Below are 468 nucleotides of genomic sequence, written 5' to 3' on the forward strand. Positions count from 1 at the left end.
TATCGCTTATTATCTATTGTTGTTCGCGAGTGGTTAGTATAGAGTAGAACTAAAATCCTCAATTATTTGGAGCACACCAATTTCCCAGGAACCGTACATTGTGAGTGAGCAAAATGTACAGCCTTGGCTCAAACAGCATGTACAATATGTAAAACGGAACAGCAACAATAAACGTTGTATCAAAGATTTGAAACAAGCAGTTTAAATGTAATGTTTTCATACACTTTATAGTACTAACAAATGAAAATAACAAGAAGTTTCTGCTCTTTGTAGCAAATGAAAACACAGAAATCGTAATTTATGATATTTAGAGATGTGTAGGGTTAGTATTTTTCTTGTTTTATTCTATTCATTAATTTTTAATTTAAATTTAATTTCGCGCACCAAGTTTACTCCCGTAAAGTGATTTTGGTGTACTTTTCGTTAATAATCGTTTTAACAATAAAAAATATATAATTAAAAACACAA

Source organism: Pieris brassicae, chromosome 8 (genome assembly GCF_905147105.1).
Source record: "Pieris brassicae chromosome 8, ilPieBrab1.1, whole genome shotgun sequence".
NCBI classification, from domain to species: Eukaryota; Metazoa; Arthropoda; class Insecta; order Lepidoptera; family Pieridae; genus Pieris; species Pieris brassicae.